We start from the raw sequence: 9,706 nt of genomic DNA on the forward strand, positions 1-9,706 counted from the left end.
GGGTGCCAGACATCAGGTGGTAGTTTTGACTGATCACAAGAATTTAATTTATTTGGAGTCTGCCAGGCGCCTGAATCCTAGACAGGCACGTTGGTCGTTGTTCTTTTCCCGGTTTAATTTTGTGGTCTCGTACTTACCGGGTTCTAGGAATGTGAAAGCAGATGCTCTTTCTAGGAGTTTTGAGCCTGACTCTCCTGGGAATTCTGAACCTGCTGGTGTCCTTAAGGATGGAGTGGTTTTGTCTGCTGTCTCTCCAGATTTGCGATGTGCTTTGCAAGAATTTCAGGCGGATAGACCTGATCGTTGTCCGTCTGGTAGACTGTTTGTTCCTGACGAGTGGACCACTAGAGTCATCTCGGAAGTTCATTCTTCTACTCTGGCAGGTCATCCGGGAATTTTTGGCACCAGAGATTTGGTGGCTAGATCCTTCTGGTGGCCTTCCCTGTCTCGAGATGTGCGTGTTTTTGTGCAGTCTTGCGATGTGTGTGCTCGGGCCAAGCCTTGTTGTTCTAGGGCTAGTGGGTTGTTGTTGCCCTTGCCTATTCCGAAGAGGCCTTGGACGCACATCTCTATGGACTTTATCTCGGATCTCCCTGTTTCTCAGAAGATGTCTGTCATCTGGGTGGTGTGTGACCGTTTTTCTAAAATGGTTCATCTGGTGCCATTGCCTAAGTTGCCTTCCTCATCTGAGTTGGTCCCTCTGTTTTTTCAAAATGTGGTTCGCTTGCATGGTATTCCGGAAAACATCGTTTCTGACAGGGGTACCCAGTTCGTGTCTAGATTTTGGCGGGCAGTCTGTGCCAGGTTGGGCATTGATTTGTCCTTTTCGTCTGCATTCCATCCTCAGACCAATGGCCAGACGGAGCGAACTAATCAAACTTTGGAGACTTATTTGAGGTGTTTTGTGTCTGCGGATCAGGATGATTGGGTTGCCTTTCTGCCGTTGGCGGAGTTTGCTCTTAATAATCGGGCTAGTTCTGCCACTTTGGTTTCTCCTTTCTTTTGCAATTCGGGGTTTCATCCGTGTTTTTCATCTGGTCAGGTTGAATCTTCAGATTGTCCTGGAGTGGATGCGGTGGTGGATCGGTTGCATCGGATTTGGGGACAAGTGGTGGATAATTTGGAATTGTCCCAGGAGAGGACTCAGCAGTTTGCTAACCGTCGTCGTCGTGTTGGTCCCCACCTTCGCGTTGGGGACTTGGTGTGGTTGTCTTCCCGTTTTGTCCCTATGAGGGTTTCTTCTCCCAAATTTAAGCCTCGGTTCATCGGTCCTTATAGGATTTTGGAGATTCTTAACCCTGTTTCCTTTCGTTTGGACCTCCCGGCATCTTTCGCTATCCATAATGTGTTCCATCGGTCGTTGTTGCGGAGATATGAGGTACCGGTGGTTCCTTCTACTGAACCTCCTGCTCCTGTGCTGGTGGAGGGTGAATTGGAGTACGTCGTAGAGAAGATCTTGGACTCCCGTATTTCCAGACGGAGACTTCAATATCTGGTTAAATGGAAAGGCTATGGTCAGGAAGATAATTCTTGGGTAACTGCCTCTGATGTTCATGCCTCGGATTTGGTTCGTGCCTTTCATAGGGCTCATCCAGATCGCCCTGGCGGTTCTTGTGAGGGTTCGGTGCCCCCTCCTTAAGGGGAGGGTACTGTTGTGTATCCGCTTTTTGGGCTCCCCTGGTGGTTGCTGGTGGTACTGGTGACTTGTTTGCACTTTGCTGCTTCTGTTCACCTGCTTCCATCAGTGTTTGGGAGTTTCCTATTTAGCCTTGCTCTCCAGTCATTTCCTTGCCGGTCATCATTGTAACCAGAGCCTTCGGTTGCATGTTCCTGCTACTAGTCTGCTGATCAGCTAAGTGGACTTTGTCCTTTTGTTTTGTACCTTTTGTCCAGTTTGCAGTTTTTGTAATTCTCTGTAGCTGGAAGCTCTTGCGGGCTGAAATTGCCACTCCTGTGTCATGAGTTGACACAGGAGTCTTAAAGTAATTTCAGGATGGTTTTTGAAAGGGTTTTCAGTTGACCGTGAAGTCCTCTTTTGTATCCTTCTGCTATCTAGTAAGTGGACCTCTCTTTGCTAAATCTACTTTCATACTGTGTATGTCTTTTCCTCTTAATTCACCGTTATTACATGTGGGGGGCTGCTATCATCTTTTGGGGTATTTCCCTAGAGGTAAGCCAGGTCTGTTTCTTCCTCTACCAGGCGTAGTTAGTCCTCCGGCTGGCGCGTGGCATATAGGAAGCCGTAGGTATGCTCCCTGGCTACTGTTAGTTGTGTGGTAGATTTAGCTCACGGTCAACTCGAGTTTCCATCACCCGAGAGCTCGTTCGTTACTTATATGTTTCTTACGTTCCCTTGCCATTGGGAACCATGACAGCCGACCACAGGGTGGCGATCACAGCTGCCGGGGATCAGTAACCATAGAGGTCTCAAGGACCTCTATGGTTACTATTCTGAAGCATCGCCGACCTCCGATCATGTGACGGGGGTCGGCGATGCGATCATTTCCGGCCGCCCGGCCGGAAGCGGTAGTTAAATGCCGCTGTCTGCGTTTGACAGCGGCATTTAACTAGTTAATAGGCGCGGGCAGATCGCGATTCTGTCCGCGCCTATTACAGGCACATGTCAGCTGTTCAAAACAGCTGACATGTCCAGGCTTTGATGCGGGCTCACCTCCGGAGCCCGCATCAAAGCGGGGCTTCTGACCTCGGACGTACTATCCCGTCCGAGGTCAGAAAGAGGTTAAATCAGAGAGTGGTGTCACACAAAACAGTTAATAAATAACTTTTTCCATATGTCAACTTTACATCAGCACAATTTTGTAAACATAATTTTTTTTGTTAGGACTTTATAAGGGTTAAATTTGACCAGCAATTTTTCATTATTTCCAACAAAATTTACAAAACCATATTTTTAGGGACCACCTCACATTTGAAGTGAGTTTGGGGGGTCAATATAACAGAAAATACCCAAAAGTGGCACAATTATAAAAACTACACTCCTCAAGGTGCGCAAAACCACATTTAAGAAGTTTATTAATCCTTCAGGTGCTTCATGAAGCAATATGGAAAGAAAAGATGATCATTTTACTTTTTTTTTTTAAAATTAACTTTGGAACCAATTTTTTTTTATTTTCACAAGGCTTTCAGGAGAAAATGGACCGCAAAATTTGTTGTGCAATTTCTCCTGAGTATGCCGATACCCTGTATATGGGGGGGAAAGCCACTGTTTGGGTGTATGGCAGGGCTCAGAAGGGAGGGAGCACCACTTGACTTTTTGAACACAAAATTTGCTGGAATCAATGGTGGGCGCCATGTTGCATTTGGAGACCCCCTGATGTACCTAAATAGTGGAACCCCCCCAATTTTAACTCCAACACTAACCCCAACACACCCCTACCCCTAATCCCAACCCTAACCATAACCCTAACCACAACCCTAACCCTGGCACACTCCTAACCCTAATCCCAACCCTAACCCTAACCACAACCCTAACCCCAAAACAAACCTAACGCCAACCCTAACCTCAACCCTAACACTAGCCCAACACTAACACTAGCCCAACCCTAACCCTAGCCCCAACCCTAACCCTAGCCCAACTTTAACCCTAGCCCCAACCCTAAGCCTAACCCTAGGGCAACCCTAACCCAAATGGAAAAATGGAAATAAATACAGTACAGACAAAAAGTTTGGACATACCTTCTCATTTAAACATTTTTCTGTATTTTCATGACTATGAAAATTGTACATTCACACTGAAGGCATCAAAACTATGAATTAACACATGTGGAATTATATACTTAACAAAAAAGTGTGAAACAACTGAAAATATGTCTTATATTCTAGGTTCTTCAAAGTAGCCACCTTTTGCTTTGATGACTGTTTTGCACACTCTTGGCATACTCTTGATGAGCTTCAAGAGGTAGTCACCGGGAAAGGACTTCCAACAATCTTGAAGGTGTTCCCAGAGATGCTTAGCACTTGTTGGCCCTTTTGCCTTCACTCTGAAGTCCAGCTCACCACAAACCATCTAGATTGGGTTCAGGTCTGGTGACTGTGGAGGCCAGGTCATCTGGCGTAGCACCCCATCACGCTCCTTCTTGGTCAAATAGCCCTTACACAGCCTGGAGGTGTGTTTGGGGTCATTGTCCTGTTGAAAAATAAATGATGGTCCAACTAAACGCAAACCGGATGGAATAGCATGCCGCTGCAAGTTGCTGTGGTAGCCATGCTGGTTCAGTATGCCTTCAATTTTCAATAAATCCCCAACAGTGTCACCAGCAAAGCACCCCCACACCATCACACCTCCTCCTCCATGCTTCACGGTGGAAACCAGGCATGTAGAGTCCATCCGTGCACCTTTTCTGCATCGCACAAAGACACGGTGGTTGGAACCAAAGATCTCAAATTTGGACTCATCAGACCAAAGCACAGATTTCCACTGGTCTAATGTCCATTCCTTGTGTTCTTTAGCCCAAACAAGTCTCTTCTGTTTGTTGCCTGTCCTTAGCAGTGGTTTCCTAGCAGCTATTTTACCATGAAGGCCTGCTGCACAAAGTCTCCTCTTAACAGTTATTGTAGAGATGTGTCTGCTGCTAGAACTCTGTGTGGCATTGACCTGGTCTCTAATCTGAGCTGCTGTTAACCTGCGATTTCTGAGGCTGGTGACTCGGATAAACTTATCCTCAGAAGCAGAGGTGACTCTTGGTTTTCCTTTCCTGGGGCGGTCCTCGTGTGAGCCAGTTTCTTTGTAGCGCTTGATGGTTTTTGCCACTGCACTTGGGGACACTTTCAAAGTTTTCCCAATTTTTCGGACTGACTGACCTTCATTTCTTAAAGTAATGATGGCCACTCGTTTTTCTTTACTTAGCTGCTTTTTTCTTGCCATAACACAGATTCTAACAGTCTATTCTGTAGGACTATCAGCTGTGTATCCACCAGACTTCTGCACAACACAACTGATGGTACCAACCCCATTTATAAGGCAAGAAATCCCACTTATTAAACCTGACAGGGCACACCTGTGAAGTTAAAACCATTCCCGGTGACTACCTCTTGAAGCTCATCTAGAGAATGCCAAGAGTGTGCAAGCAGTCATCAAAGCAAAAGGTGGCTACTTTTAAGAACCTAGAATGCAAGACATATTTTCAGTCACAAAGTTTGAACCGCCTCCGCCTTCAGCTGGATCATTTCTCCTTTTGATTATATTTTCAGTTGTTTCACACTTTTTTGTTAAGTATATAATTCCACATGTGTTAATTTATAGTTTTGATGCCTTCAGTGTGAATGTACAATTTTCATAGTCATGAAAATACAGAAAAATCTTTAAATGAGGTGTGTCCAAACTTTTGATCTGTACTGTACATATTTTTTATTTTATTATTTTAAGGGGGTGATAAAAGGGGGTTTGATTTACTATTTTTTTTTTACTTTGATCACTGTGATAGGGTCTATCACAGTGATCAAATTGAACCAATAGGAAAAATTTCCTATTGTTGCCGGGGGCGGGCCGGCAGATCTCGGCGGGCACACTGTGCATGTGCCCTCCATTTTCTTCCCAGAAGAAGACGCCGACAGCCAGGAGACAGGACGGGGGGATGCAGGAGTGTTCAGAGGTACTGGGGGGAACACGGGGACCCCATTTTTCTCTCCTCTAATGTGCTAGATCATATCAGAGGAGAGAGAAATTAAATGGGAAATCGAACTTTTCTTGCCGTGAATAACAGCGATCGCAACTCTGAGGTTGGTAAAAACTGACCCGAATAATGTTCTCTGGGGTCTCAGTTACCCCAGGCAGATGAGACCCGGAGAATTTCAAATGCTGGCTGGAGCTATAACCTTAAGGCCATTAAAAAGTGACGCTGAGGAATAAGTACCCTTAACTGCCACCTTTAAAAGGTGTATCGGCAGTCATTAAGGGGTTAAGAGGGGATCAAATAGAGAAAACAACAGAGAGCAATCATACTAAAAACCCAAAAGTGTGCACGAAATATGAAATATTAGAAAGGTGAAACCATACCCAACCAGAAAAAGGAAATCTCGTGGTACGTGTCTGTAAATGAAAAGAAAAAAATTGCATATGGCATGCTGTTTGTTACTATATTATCTCTGCAATGTATTTGCTCTACCTTCCTACCTTTCTTACCACATCAGCCATCCTCCAATCATGTGTTACCACCTCTGTTACTAGAGAGTCGAAGAATACCACAACATATTCGACTCTAGCCTACCATCGAAACCTTCAAAAAGAACCTGAAGACCCACCTCTTCCGACAAACCTACAATCTGCAGTAACCACCGCTCGACCAAGTCACTGTACGACCAGCTTCCCCCTCGCCTATTGTATTCTCACCCAACCCTTGTAGATTGTGAGCCCTCACGGGCAGGATCCTCTCTCCTCCTGTACCATTGTGACTTGTATTGAACTGTACTTGTTTTTGTTATGTATACCTCTCCTCACATGTAAAGCGCCATGGAATAAATGGCGCTATAATAATAAATAATAAAAGATACAGCGCTCTGTCAATTATTGAGCTCAATTCCCTCAGTATGTGTGGATGAATGCCATCTGGGCAGAGGGATTTGTCAATGTTTCATTTGCCCAGGCGCAGGCGTACTTCTCCTTGTTTTAAACTAATTATATCAGATGGTTAACTTTAATTTTTGCCTTGTTGAATGAGCCCTGTAACAGTTAGTTCATTGGTAGTGATAAGCCTGTATGCTCGTTACTCGAGTTTCTCCGAACATGCTCAGGTTGTCTCCGAGTATTTTAGAGTGCTTGGGGATTTAGTTTATGTTTTTTGCGGCTGCTAGACAGCTTGAATACATGTGGGGATTAAAAGTCAGTAGAGGGTATGTTGCTCACCAGAAAATCCTTTGACCTGATCGATCCATGTGGATGAGCAACATAGCCACCCGTCGAATAAGTCCATAAAGGAAAAAAAAAATAAGTAATGCTGGATCCTTGAGATAAAACTCCTTGTTTTTATTTGAAAATCATTTTAAAAAAATCACATTGACGCATTTCGGCAAGATCCTTAGTCGTATTGACTAAAGCTCTTGCCGAAACGCGTTAACCAGTTACTGACTACCATGATGTGATTATTTTAAATGATTTTCAAATAAAAACATGGATATTTTTATCTCAAGGATCCAGAACTGCTGGACATGTGGGGATTGCCTGTTTGTTAGGCAATCCCTACATGTATTCAAGATGTCTAGCAGCCACAAATCATGCAGCTGCGTTGACATAAACTAAATCTCCAAAGACTCGGAGACAACCCGAGCATGCTTGGAGAAACTCGAGTAACAAGCATACTCGCTCATCACTATTCCTTGGTGAACACGGATGAAAAGTGGCTGTTAAATATATCAGCCTTTTCTTTGTCCGCTATTATTATTTTGTTATTATCGTCTACTATCTTTTTTATCCTTTTTTGCATTGATATATTTATGCATTTTTGGGGGATTTATTTTAATGTCACTGGCAATTTATTTCTCTGTGGATAACTTTGCCAGCTTGATTTATTTTTTGTATTTCTTACCGTATTTTTCGGACTATACAGTAAGACGCACCCCAAATTTTTAGAAGAAAAATGGGGAAAAAAATTAATGCATCAAATTGGGGTCCATCTCACAGTCCTGAATTTAGCTTACCTGGGGGGATCGGCTGTGCTGGTGGAGCGGAGTCACAGGGAGTGTTTGGTGGTCCAGCGATGATATGACCCAGACTTTGTGAAAGCCCAGAGCCCTCGCACATCCATTGATGCGATATGGTGGTCTCCGGTAAATCCCATCCTAGGCTGGTGCTGAAGGTTCGGCGGTGTTCGGTGGTGTGGGGGCTCCGACGACATTTTGTGAAAATGGCCGTTTGAGGCGGCGTATGCGCGGATTAAGATCTCGGCAACAGGATCTTGTCCCGAGATCTCAGGAGACGAGATCTCTATGTCGAGATCTCAATCTGCGCATGCACCACCCCCAGCGGCCAATTTCCCAGAGGCCACAGCGTCGATGCAATGGAAGTGCGGGGGCTCTGGGCTTTCACAAAATGTTGCCGGAGCCCCCGCACCACAAAGCACCACTGAACCTGCTGCACCAGCCGCACCACGCTGGGATGGGAGTGAGATCATTGCCCTGCAGCATCAGACCACTGGAATTATTGCCCGACTCCTGCTGCCACCATGCTACTTATAAGTACATTACGACTATAAGACGCACCCCATTTCCTCCCCAAATATGGAGGGGAAAAAATGCGTCTTATAGTCCAAAAATGCGGTATATCATTATACTCCTGAAATGCTATTTCTGTTTTCTTAGCCTTCAGGATTTTGAATGCCCTTTGTCTTAGTCTGATTAAACTTTATAGCGTGTAATTTATCCATAATGGTTTCTTTTTATTCCTGGACATTTTGTTACCATTTTTGTAGTGCTTTTGGGTGCCGTGGAGTTTGTTGGCAAATTATGTTCAGAGAAGTAGAGAATGGACTATATATTAAAAGGACTGTGCTTAGAGAACGTGATAGGCTGCCTGAAACAGATGTGCTCTTAGTGAGCGCCTAACACTGCGTAAGTTGTGGTTAGTCCTAATTTCTTGGGGTAGAGAGGGGAAGAGGTGAGTTATCCAGGTAGAAGATTGAACAAAACAGGATAAATATCAGATCAAGGGTTTTACCGTCTTTTTGTGTGTCAGAGGTTGAAAGTTGTGAGAGGCCAAGAGAAGTGGTTAGAGATAGAAGCTGGGATGCAGTTGGAGGTGGACCTGTTTATAGGGATGTTGAAGTCTCCCATGATAAGGGTTGGCAATTCTCAGGAAATGAATTGCAGCAGCCAGGCAGAAAAGTGGTTAAGGAAGTGGGTGGGTGAGCCTGGGGGATGGTATATGACCGCTACACTGCGTGAGAGGGGATGGAACAGCCTGATGATGACGAACTCAAAAGAAGAATGTTGTCCAATAGGCCTGTATTTTTTATTTTTTTTAAAGGAATCACGGCAGTGAGTAGTGTGGGGTTATCGTGGAGTTAGCAGTGATCGTATGGCAGTATATACACATATTCTATGCATTGTAATCCAGAGGTATATATGCCATATGCTCTCTGTTCATTTTACAATAAATAATTATTGGGAACAGCCTTTGCAATTTGTGTGCCATCTGTTTTTAACATAGTAATAGGTACAAGCCTTTAACCCCTTCACCCCCAAGGGTGGTTTGCACGTTAATGACCGGGCCAATTTTTACAATTCTGACCACTGTCCCTTTATGAGGCTATAACTCTGGAACGCTTTGACGGATCTTGGCGATTCTGACATTGTTTTCTCGTGACATATTGTACTTCATGTTAGTGGTAAAATTTATTCGATATAACTTGCGTTTATTTGTGAAAAAAATGGAAATTTGGCGAAAATTTTGAAAATTTTGCAATTTTCCAAATTTGAATTTTTATGCCCTTAAATCACAGACATATGTCACGCAAAATACTTAATAAGTAACATTTCCCACATGTCTACTTTACATCAGTACAATTTTGGAACCAAAATTTTTTTTTCTGACGGAGTTATAAGGGTTAAAAGTTGACCAGCAATTTCTCATTTTTACAACACCATTTTTTTTTAGGGACCACATCTCATTTGAAGTCATTTTGAGGGGTCTATATGATAGAAAATACTCAAGTGTGACACCATTCTAAAAACTGCACCCCTCAAGGTGCTCAAA

Source organism: Ranitomeya variabilis, chromosome 1 (genome assembly GCF_051348905.1).
Source record: "Ranitomeya variabilis isolate aRanVar5 chromosome 1, aRanVar5.hap1, whole genome shotgun sequence".
In the NCBI taxonomy this organism is placed as follows: domain Eukaryota; kingdom Metazoa; phylum Chordata; class Amphibia; order Anura; family Dendrobatidae; genus Ranitomeya; species Ranitomeya variabilis.